The sequence below is a fragment of the Aquila chrysaetos genome, chromosome 12 (genome assembly GCF_900496995.4).
Source record: "Aquila chrysaetos chrysaetos chromosome 12, bAquChr1.4, whole genome shotgun sequence".
NCBI classification, from domain to species: Eukaryota; Metazoa; Chordata; class Aves; order Accipitriformes; family Accipitridae; genus Aquila; species Aquila chrysaetos.
Window position 1 is genome coordinate 32,834,438 of NC_044015.1, and position 11,137 is coordinate 32,845,574.

Sequence of the window (11,137 nt, forward strand, 5' to 3'; positions counted from 1 at the left end):
AAAATACACAACAGCTATGTACAGCGCTTTGCACCGCCGGGCTCTCATCCTCCTGAGGAAAAAAAAAGCCTCAAGCAGGATAAAAAATAAATACTAAAAATAGCATGCTGCTGAGCAGGTTTGTGGGGCCGCTCTGCGGAGAGCCAGCGAGGCAGCCCTTAGGAATGCAAGCAGAAAAGGACGCAGGGCAAGGGGAGAGACAGCCCTTTCCACCGGCCCCCACCTGCCCCTCTTTCCCCCACTGTGTGAACCTACTGTAGATTTCTTGAATTTCCCTTTGATGTTTATCTCCCCCCAGTAATTCTATTTGGGGGATTTGCTAAAGCGACGGTTAGAAGAATACAGCCTGGAATAGGGCGGCCGAAGGGCGAAAGAATGTTAGAAACAGGATTAAGATCATATTCTACAAGCGGTTGTCAGCCACTGAATAGGGCTAAAGTTTCTTATCGGGCCGGGGTGCCAGAATGCCTTTGGATTCTTCTCCCCTCTTTCCCTCCCCTCCGCACAGGGCTTTCAGTGTGGCAGGGAAAGCATAATCATCGCCCTGAATGGGGAGGTGGGCTCCTGCAAGCTTCGCCCCACGGTGCGGAGGCTGGGAGAGGGGGTCAGGGGATTGCTGCGGGTGTCGTGGGCAGGCAGCCCAGTTGCTTGGGAAAAATTAAAAAAAAAAGGCAATGGTGGTTAATGCTGAAGTGGCTGGAGGATTTTAAGGCGCAAACCTCTATATTAAGAGGACAGGATTCCCTTTTGAATGTCCCAAGCTCAGTTTCTTGATTTTTTTTTAATTTTTTTTTTTTTTTTTTTTTTGCATGGGATTCCATGGCTTTCACTAGGCATTTTAGTTGTTGTTTTTTCTTTTTCTCCTTCTTTTTTTTAGGTGGGATTGGCATCCTGGTGGGAACTTAATTGGAAATATTTGGGGCTTGCTTCTGAATGTTCCAGATGATAGGAAACAGAAGTTCCAGAAAAGTAGAAGTATTTGGAAATAAGGAGCGAAGAAAAAGAAAGTGTGTTTTGAAAACAAACAGAGGCAAAAAATGCTTGGGAAAGAGAATAAATTTTGGAAACTTTTGAAGCTACTTTCATATAAAACAAAAATACAAACACACTGACCTTGCCTGGGCAAAGGAATCAAGTAGTATTAAATTCCCCTGTGTGCTCATTTCAGAAGGCTAAAGGGTATACAGGCTTTTCATGTTTCCACCTGTAAGATGCTTTTGTCTTCTTTACAGGTTAGGACCTTATAATAGAGAAGATTTTGAAGGGGTCAGTGTCCTCATCTTTCCCAATCTGCGACACAACAGATGGACCCATGTGAGTCCTCTCAGATGTGTATGTTCCAGTAGGAAAGAAGTGTTTCTAGTAAGATGTTCAGATTCATTTAGGGAAATCTGGGTTTCGTTTGACTAACGTATTTAGACTATGTAGGCGTGGAATGTTTTTCACTTGTTCTGCACAAAGCAGACAGAAATCTTGCCATCATTTCTGGTTTGTGTTGGAAAAGGAAGTCTTGCAGGTAATATCATTTCTGGGCTGATCAACATAGCTGGGGAAAGGAACAAATTAGCTTTCTGGATCATGACTACATGTAGCTACTCTATAATGAGGGATTGCATTTCTCTGTAGCCCTTGCCTGATTTAAAGTATCAGGGAAATCTTTGTCAAGAGACCCGTTGATGAGCAAGAGCTCAGCAGAAGCAGTAGAAATCTAGCAAGAGGAACTATTTCCCCAGAATTTTCAATATTTGGGGAGTGAGGGGGGGTGAAAGCCAAAGGGGGTAAAACCCAGCTCCTGGAGGACTGTGAATATGAAAGCATCTCTGCTTTTAAATGAGCTTCTCCCTTGTGGTTTACAGAAATTTGACAGCCGAATACTGAAGTCAGAGAGTCCTTTATCTACATGACAAAATCTCATTAATTATTTTAGGGACTTGAGAGTAACTTCCTTGATGCTTTTGGTTGGCAATACTGTGAAACTTGAGTGAAATGGGGACTGAATGACATTACCATGTCCAAAAGCAATGAGGTTGAGGGAAGTTAAATAGCCAACACAAAATGATGTAAAATAAATTAGATTTTTTAAATTCTTCCGTTTTTCATAGTCCTTAACAAATAATGCTTTCAAGTCAAACTACAAGGCTACGTTCTGTAGTTCTTATTGATTTCAGTTGGAACTTTGCCTAAATAAAATGTGTCAGCTTTTTTTTGACTCTTTAAATCCATCATTCCTTGCTATTACTCCTAGACTTTGTCACGTCGCTCCCTGCTACAATCAGCCGTTGTTGCATGAGTGCAATCTACTTGTACGCCCTAAGAGCTCCTGCCCCCAGAGGCTGACAAACTGCTGTATTTCACACTTAGAACTCACACTTGCAGTAGTCCTCAGTAATGGAAAGTACCGGAATATGAAAAATCGCTCCTCGTGCAAGGCGAGTGCAAGGAGACAGGGTTACGGGAGCAGAAAGGAGCATCACAAGGGCTGTTTGGGCAAAAGATGCTCTGTGGTTCAACGTCCACATGTATCGCTCACATATTCCTTCTCCCATTCTGCTCCTGGGTCAGTGTTTTTTATGTAACTCAAAGGTTTATACAAATGAAAACATGATGAATAGATTATGCTGGTTAAAGACAGTGTTGTTAGCTTCCTCTCGCATTTGGGGACTCAGAGCACCTTCAAAGCCATGTCAAGAAATTGCAGTAACTCCATCGAGGTGAGCCAGGGTAGGGAATCACCTTAATGCTCCTTCCCCAGCAAACTGCTCCCCAAGGACGTGCCCGAGGGCAGCGAGCCTGCTCCTTCCCTTTGGTTTGCATTTGCCTGTGGTTGTACCAGCTTTTCCTGAACACCCACTGCCGAGTGTAACTGGGAGATGTTGGGGACAGCTTTCTGAGGAATTTGCCAGGAGAGCCGACACAACTTTTGGAAGCCAATTGAATGCAAAGCAGGATTAGACCTGGCTCCTTAATACTCATAACCCCCATGTTGCAGCAATGCCTCCACCTTGTGCAGGGCAGCTTCATGTCCAGTCCCACCCTGAGACTTAAGCAGATAAAGCGATATCAAGCATTTATTCCATAAGACCTAATAATCTGTGTCATCTGTTTGGCCCTTTTAATTGCCTTTCTTTTTTTAACCAAGGTTGAGATATCATAAAACAAGGGATGGTACCTTTGGAAGAGGAGAAACCTCTTCAAGAATCACTTGGAGATGGGCAGTTACTCCAAATCTATAAAACAGAAGAAGGTCAGTGAGAAATTTGCTTCTACCTCATAAATTTATGATGCAACTGTCTGCCATTAGCTCCTGGTTGGTTTGGCACTGCCAGTATGGAGCAAAGTGCTCTTCATTGCATCGCTCAAAGTCACTGCTAGATTCATCCAAGTAGAAACCCAAATACTGATTTTTTTCCCCATGATGCTGGCCTGTACCGTGGCCTTCCAGGCTAAGGCTGGTGAGCTCGGTGGTGGCTACCAGCGGCAGCAAACAGCTCGCCAGCACTGGGTGACAGTCAGGGTGACAGCTGGGAGCCTGCGAAGGGGACAGGCAACTCTAAACACATGCTTAAACACGGCGCTATTTGCCCAATAATCAGTAACATCGAGAGGGCGACATTAAACAAAATAATAAATTGTGTGCTGGGCTTCAAATTGGATCCCTTTTTTTATTTGATTTTGCTAGGATTTATTCCATTTGACAAACCATGCTGTTTAGAATACAATAGTGGCATAATCACAGCCCGGGGCCCTCATTCTTCAAGATAATGGGATACTTATTCATCTAAGGCAGGTACAAGTCTGTCCTTGGCTTTCATTTTACAAGATTACTTGTATTTCTGTCTCGTTTGCAATAGGTGATATCTGTCAGAAAGCAATTTTCACCCAATTTGGGGTTCTTAATATTTTGTCTTTAAACTCCTTTGTTGTTGATTTTTCCTTCCCCCCACCGCTTGACACGCATTTGGCAAGCAACCTGCAGACAAGCTGCTTTTTTTTCCCTTTTTAAACAAATAAATAAATAAATAGCATCCCTGGCCCTGTTTACATAGCTTGACAATTTATTAGTTAAGCGTGACAGCACAGGAATTTTTCAATGTACAAGACGTCCTGGCTGGTGTGTGTTCCACTTCATCCTCAAGAAAAAGAGAGTCTGCGCTCGCTTTTGTTCAGCCTGACAGTCTGAAAGTTCAGCAGATAGGAGCCCCTTGTCCCCCCAGAGATGATCCAAAAAGCGGTGTTTTAAAGGCCAACTGGAAGGGCTGAGCTGAGGTCCCGATTCAGGCTTCGAGGGCTTAACTTCAACATTTTTTTCAAGTAAAGGTGAATGAAAAGCAGGGTAATTTTTTTGCAGGAGTGCAGTGATTTTTTCAGGTAATGTTGGGAAATGAAAAGAAAAAAAAATTAGTCCACTAGCAAGGTTCTGCTTAGTGCTAAAAAGAAACATTTGTTTTTCCATTTAAAGATGAAGTGAAATGGGGAAAAACCTGTGATAAACTGTTTGGACCTAAAAAGCATTTAGATAAAATTTTAGCTATTTGGGATTTCAGCCCTTCCAGATTCCTTACGTGAAAAGCTCTTCTCATTTCCCTGCTTTCCCATTTCCCCTTGCTTACCCCTGCAGCCCTCTCTGCTGCTTTTGGGTATCCCAGGTTAATTTGCCCTTGAATTTCGATTCTGAAAATGCAACAGCTCCATCTCAGTTGATGCTTTTCTTTTCTTTCCCCTCTTCCCCTTCATCCTTGCTGAAAGCTGCAGGAACGTGGGTAGGTGTGAAGCCCCCTCCCAGCCCCGATTCTTGTGCTGAGACCTGATGGAGTCGTGACACATTCCTGCAGGTCACACAGCCCTGCAGACATCCTGGGAGGTGGAGGGACTTAAAAATGCAGGTGGAAGCAAAGCAAACAAACAAAATTGGGGAAATGGGGCTGAAATCAAAAGCACATCTCTCGTCTCTCTTTGTTTAAGCCGGTTAGAGGAGCTCTGTGCAAAGAGGAATTACTCTGAGGCGACTCAGACACCTTTCTTTTCTCTGTGGGTGTCTCTGAAAGCAAAACTAATTCACTTCTTTTGCTCCATCAGGTCTGCTCTCCATTGTTCCTCACTAATGTAATTTTTTTTTGTCTTACTTCAGAAACATTCCTGCCTGAGTAATCGTCTCCAGCACGGAGAGCGAGGAAAGGAAATTAAGACGTTAGGGAGGGTTTGAGACATCTCTCATGTTTCAGAGTGGATCAGAAGGCTTTTTTTTCCTTTAAGGTGCCTGTTACGGGGAGGTGAGGCAAACATGTTGGATGGCTTAGCTGGCTGGAGAGGGCTGGGGTGGAGTGGGGCTGGTCTTCAGGAAGCGGTGATGCTTCTCTCTTCTTTTGACACAGCAATGAATATGTCCTTAATTCCACATGCGGGTCCGTCTACAGCAGATAATCTCTCAGGGGAAGAGTTTCATCTTTGGTGGTCTCCACAGGGCAATCACAAGAACTTTTTACTAGATGGTTCCCAATTTTACTTGGGGAAGGGAGGAGGCTGGACTACGGGAGGTGTCAGATGAGATCTTTTTTTGGAGACATGAGGCAAAACTGAAGCTGACAGATAACTTTTGAGTAGTTTTTTTGCCTTCAACAACCGCAAGCTGAAGGGAGCTGAGCCACTTCCACCGGGCGAGTGATTTATCTTGTTATAGGAAAGTTCATTTTTTAACCAAAGAATGAGACTGTACACATGAAAATCCATCAGCAAAGGATTTTCCAGGGATACACAGTGGATTTCAGTTTTTCCCATGTGTTTCCCAGTGCAGCTGTGGAGACCTGCATGGAGATTTTGAGCCAGCTTCAGAACTGCTTTGTTTTTCTCTGCTCCTTTTCATGGCATCCTTGGAGACATGGTCTCCTGTCCCCAACAGCCACCCTGGTCACGGCCACCAAACTGCTGAGATGGACCACTTGGCTTAACTCACAGAGCCTTTGTGGTGCTTGTGACCTATTAATTGACTCCATAAGAAAGAAATAATGGGGAAATTAGCATAAACATTGCACTTGAGATCGAACAGTGCTTGCAGCTGCCTTTGCAGTAAGGGGTGGTGTAAAGTTTACTGTGCAAAAATGATAGCTCCAAAGTCAGTCTGGGAGTAGCAGGTGCCTCACCTGAGCTTCCTGATGGTGATGTGACTCCATGGGCCACCCCATGGGCATCTTTTCATAGGGAAGAAATCCTCCAGTCAGATCCCATCCCCATGTCCAATACCATGTAACTTTTAGCCTCCCAATGTCCTGTGGAAAGGAGTTCCCCCAACTAATGATGCACACTGTAAATGGGACATCCTTGGTTTTCTTTGCAGTTGATGGAGTGACCTTGGGTTTGTTCATTCAGCTGGGTCTAGTCAGGTAAGCCTAGTGTAGGTGAGATGCAGTCCTACCACTTCTGCACTTGGACACTGTCCTGCAAAAGGCAAAGGATCGGCTGCAGTCTGACAGTGGGGAGGCTGGGCTTCATCCCACCGGGAAGTCACGCTTGCCTGGGAATGCTGGACTGACTGTACCTGGCGGTGGGAGAGACCAGAGGAACGGAGCTGAAGAATTTCCCAGGGCTGAGCAAAAAGCCAACCTTCATCCAAAAAGGGCTTACAAATCCTGAAGACACCAAGTAAAATGTAAGCAAAAGTCTCAAGTGATATTTGGGCAAAAGTTGCAGATATTTAAGTCACTTAGGCATTATTAATATTTGCTTTGTCAAAGGAGAGATAGGTTTCTCTGACATGTGCCTTGCAGCAGGTTAAAATAAAAGACCAGCATGGTCCCTTCTGGACTTGCAGCTCCTGAAAACAGCGCCAGCCCCAGTGTGTAATAGGATCTTCACTGCTATTCCGGGGCTTGAATAACATTATGGTGACTTTGCATAGATTTTTGCCCTTAATGCAAATAGGGAAATGATTTTCTAATCGGGTAAGATAAGGCTGAAACATGATAGATAGAGTTGGTCTTGTTAATGAAATACAAAGAAGTAGCCTGTAGCTCCACAAACTATTCTTTAAAATAATGCAATGTTAAAAAAAAATTAGTTTCTCTGGCTAACAGTGATGTGAGAAAGCCTTGATGCAAATCTTTGTAATGAGTGCATTTCGATGAGCATTTGAAAAATATATATGTATTTATTTGCATTGATATGTTTATATGGCTTTACATATCAACTTAGTCAGGAAAAATTGAATAAAATGTCTCAGGTCTGGGAAATGAGAAGAGATTATGAAAAGCAGATTTAATATAGCACCGTTTTTTGATGTTTGTGGCACATTTCATCATATTGCCAGAGACACCCAATTACACAGCTTGCAGAGTAATCAGCAAATGGGGGATCCGAAGGAGAATATTAACTGTGGTCTTTTTTTTCCCCTTCCTCCTCCTCCTTCTTTAGCAAATATTATGTTATGCTTTATGGAAATGGATCAAAATGCCACATGTGCATTTAATACTGAGCTCTGGAGCTCTTTCAAATCTTATTTTTCCCCTCACATTGTATTTTTCTGGAACAAACCTCCTGATAACTTTAGGACATGGTCTTTAAAGCCAAAAACATCACCTTAAACTTCCTGCAAGTTTGGGTTCCAGTTTTAGCAGGTGGTTGACTTTACCTCATTGACCTTGTGTGAGGGGGAAAATCAGGTCTTATTGTGAATTGCAGATAACCACGTGCAAGGACGTGATCATAGGTCATCCGATCATTTCCTCTTGGTGGAGGCAGGAATTGTCCAAGCTATTTGGTGGCCTTGAAGGTCACAGACACTCCTTACCCACAGGGTTTTTAATATTCAAAGCAAACCTGTTACTGCAGTGAAAAAGGAGATCTAGTGATTAATATTCCCCTTATTGTGGAAAAAAATAGCAATGGTTGCATTGTAGGACAATTGTGGCTGGCTGATATTTTGGCTGCATGTGATCAAACAGTCCTCGAAGGCACTGACTGAACCGGGTCAAAAAAACTGGAACAAAAAGTATTGCAGGCAGGGGTGTTCCCAGGCTCTGCCCATATTCCCACTGTTCCTGCCTCTCCGCTTGGTTTAAGAGAAAGTCACTTTTCTTGAGAATGTCAGAAAAGTTATTAATCATTATTACAAATGCACTCACTTTTCCTTCTTGATGACTTTTCCCCTACTGTGTTGTTTCCTCTGCAATGTTTCTACAGTTGAGAAAAGAAACTAGGAAGTTATATTGGTGGGGGATGACATTCTGAAATTGAGTAATTTGATTCTTTTTTAAGAGCTTCATTATCAGACGACTTCAGGAAAATCTTAATAAATTCAGAAAAATATTTTTTTCTTACCAGCTTCATCAGGCAGCAAATTAGGCCTGTAGCCAAGATGGAAAGCCCTTGACATCACTAGGAACTTCTTGCCCAAAGAGAAGTTTCGCCATCTAGGTAATGCTCAAACCAACCCTGAGGGAGCAGCACGGTAGAGCAACAAGCTTCACTGCCATCTTCTTGAGCACAGCCCACCACGGCTAGACCTAGACAAGGGGACAGGTCTTCCACCAAAAGAACAGAAACATGCCCCAAATTGCATGAAAACCCAATCATTTGAGAATGGTCCAATTTATCCTGCACCGCTGTCTTTAAAGACAAACTCTCTAGTCAGGTCTTTCCCATCATCCCCTCATCAGACATGACTTTGTCTCCTGGCTTGTGCTGGAAGATGATGAGAGAGCAGACCCCTTGTGCTTGCCTTGCATGAGGTGCTGCAGCAATTGTTTCGGTGTCAAAGGCACAAAAAGCAGCCAAAGGGGGCTTTTCACCTCCCACCCCAGCTGGAGACAGTGACCCCAACAGCAAGAAGCTGATGTTCTGCACCTTTTTCTTGTGCAGACTTTTCTGTGTGGTCCCAGCCTCCCCCAGCTGAGAGGCAATGGCACTCGCCACCGTGGGCAGGGACGCGGTGGGGCCAGGCAGGGGAGCATGGGTTTCGGTGTGGGCACCGTTACCTGACCCACACTCCGTGTCCAGGTTTTCTGCACTAGAAAATGCCTCGCAGCCCACCAGTGACACGACTCAGGTACGAAACAGGTGAGCCCACTTGCATTTACACCCCTGCCGATCGGCTCAGGTAGTTGTTAATGAAGGATTCGCAAAATAAATTTTCCTTGATTTTTTTTTTTCTTTTTTATTAGCGGAGTATGAAAACAGGCAATAATTTTACAGAAAGCAGGACTGGCACAATTGGTACATAGCATCATGCTGCAGCTTTTTGGAAATGAATATAAACTCTTTTTTTTTTTCTTCTTTTACCTACCAGAATAAATAAATATGATACACATTTGAGTTCCTCGATAGTGAATTCTAAAGCACAAGGTCTTACACTACAGCTCAATTTTACAGCGATCTGTACAGTATATTACTTTGATTTCCTTTTTGTTGTTTAAAAGCCTTTGTTCCTTTGCAAGATAGGTTTGACACACAAACACGGTTACACTTTGGGGCTAACTGTACGCCTTGGGTCAGAAGCTGGGAAAAAAATATAAATTGATTGCCTCCTGGCATGAGAAAATAAACCAAAAAGTTATTTTCCATTGCACAGACACGTCTGAAGTTCTGCTGTATGAGATGGCCCTGCTCAATTGCCAGGGCAGTTAGAAAAGGCTTTGGCCATTTGTAGGGCACCAGATGCACTATGTAACTTGCTATGGGTTTAACGTGTGTCTTTCTTAGAGAGCTTTTGCAGAGGGCTTTTAGCTTGAGGCCCAGACTATTAAAAAAAAATAATTGTATGTTTTTGTTAGTATATGACAAATCTTATATTCTTTACAAATTAATTTGGGGGCTAAATTTTGTCCTTAGCTGTGGCCTTGCTCCGCTGAAATCGGTGCAATTATTCCACTATGGCATCACAGCAGCGATGAGGGTCTTACTTTACATAGTGTCTGGGTCTTACTTTACAAGTCACAGCAGGTTCCTCTGAAACCAGTAAGACTACATGACCTGGGACATGTCCTGAACTTTGTACAAGGTCCTGAGGCCATGCTCAACGTTGGCGTTAATGAGAGCCTTCATTAATGAGAGACACCTGTACACAGAGGAGGTGACGTTAGCATCTCAGCTTTTGCATCTTTTCCCCAGGCAGCCTGAGAAAGCAGGGGACAACACGGATGCTGCTATCTGTGCAGCTGGGAACGAAACAGCGCATCTGCAAAGTCCGTGGAAAACAGAGGACGTTAATCATTACTGGGCTGTTTTGTAACATGGTGGGAAAGTTGCACACACACATCAGAGCAGGGGATTTTCTTGTTTGTTTGATCTTGCTTTGCTGGAAATTTGTTTGTTTGGGTTTTGGTTTTTTTGTTGTTTATTGTACCAACCTTTTCTTATCCCTCTGCTATGGATTTGGATTGAGAGCAGACCTACTCAGAGAAATAGCTTATTTTCACTCGATAGAAAACACAGGAGATGTATTGTGTTGCTCTGGAACAGATCGTAAAAAATCAGCAAGGGGCACATGGAGGGGTAAGGAGGGAGGAAAAGAAAAATCAACACAGCTTGTAAAAACCAGCAGGAAAGTTCTGTAATTGACTTTTTTCAAGCTTAATTGAGTTATGTTTCATAGCTACTGTAATTAAACTAATAGAATACGTTGGATTTGAATTTGCATTTCCTTTCTACAGAGGTTTATTTAATCCTTTACGTATGAACTCTTCAGAAGTGTCCTTAAACTTCTCAAAATTGTCGTGTCAATGGAAGTACCACACATGGCACACAGGGACAGAAATAGCTCCAGTTCCCTCTTCTGTGTCCACTCACTGTGGTGTTTCTTCAGCAAAGATGAGCATCTCTTTGACTGGCTGCGGTGGCAACAGAAACCTAGAGCTGGTTAAATTTCTTCACATGGTGAAATACCTAAATGAGAAATGAGATGTGAGGGGATCTGCTTGTTGATGGTTATTTTCGTGGATAGGAGTGTTTTTGTGTTTCCTACATGGCAGATGATGATTTTTGGTGGGGGAAATACAGGCAAAACTTCTCTCTCTCTGTATTCCCATATTCACCATCAAGGATATTTCCACTTGTTAGCCAAAAAGAAAAAAGAACCAAAAAGGGAAAAAAGACATTCCCTTTCTGCCTCCCAGCATCGTTACTGGATCTTTTCTCACTGGTAGTATTT